We start from the raw sequence: 1,115 nt of genomic DNA, 5'->3' as shown, positions 1-1,115 counted from the left end.
AATGTAAGCCTGGTTGTGACACCAGTAAATAAATTCTGGACACGGACGCATCCAGAACATGTTTGGCGGTAAAAATAAATACATCCATTATTGCTTAGTCTGCAAAAGGGTCACGTCGAGTCGTCAATCAATGATCACCATTGATGAGAAATAGATTTCTGGCTGCTCCTGTTGTTAAAATGTCGTGTTCCATCGCAATGAATATCTAACACGATATTGCCGCACTTACACCACACCAGGGAATTCCAGTTCAGGAAGTTTACTCTGGAGCTCGCACGCTTTTTACGTTGCCAATGAGTTCATTTCTCTTTTGTGTGTCAATGGCTGTGTTAATCTGCTTGGTTATCTTTCTTAGTGATTGTCCGTGTGTCTAGTGGAACAAGCTGCCAGAGGGAGTAGTAGAGGCGGGTACAATTTTATCTTTTAAAAAGCATTTCGACAGTTACATGGGTACGATGGGTATAGAGGGATATGGGTCAAATGCGGGCAATTGGGATTATTTTAGGGGTTTAAAAAAAGGGCGGCATGGACAAGTTGGGCCGAAGGGCCTGTTTCCATTCTGTAAACCTCTATGAATCTATGTTTGAGTCGATCGGTTTGGGAATCTATCACTTAGTTTACATGTCTCTATGTTGATTCTGTGCAGTATCCGAGGCTTCTAGTGAACACGGAGGTGGAGTTATTCATGCATTATCATGGTGAGCAACGCAAACTAATAGGTGTCAGAAATCTGCAGAATAATTCTGGATTTTTAACGAGGGACGTTAGAATTGATGTCACTGTCTGGGCATATATCTATATGGTTATGTATCCTTATTCGTGTTGGTCTTTCCGCGTGACCGTGTGTGTATCTGTTCTCCGCATGTCTGCTGGGTTTCCTCGGATGCTGTGGTTTCCTCCAACAGACCAAAGATGTGCGGATTAGGTGGATTGGCCATGATAAATTGACCCCTAGTGTCAGGGAGATTCTGTGTGCGGTTACGGGAATAGGGCCTCGGTGGAATTGTGGTCGGTACAGACTCTCTGGGCCAAATGGCCTCCTTCTCTACTGTCGGGGTTCTACGATTCTACGATCTTTATATGTGTCAGTCTTTTCAGGTTGCCGTGTGTGTACC

Source organism: Mustelus asterias, unplaced genomic scaffold, assembly GCF_964213995.1.
Source record: "Mustelus asterias unplaced genomic scaffold, sMusAst1.hap1.1 HAP1_SCAFFOLD_1089, whole genome shotgun sequence".
Classification (NCBI taxonomy): Eukaryota; Metazoa; Chordata; class Chondrichthyes; order Carcharhiniformes; family Triakidae; genus Mustelus; species Mustelus asterias.
The sequence above is the reverse complement of the archived record's forward strand: the minus strand, read 5'-3'. Positions refer to the sequence as shown.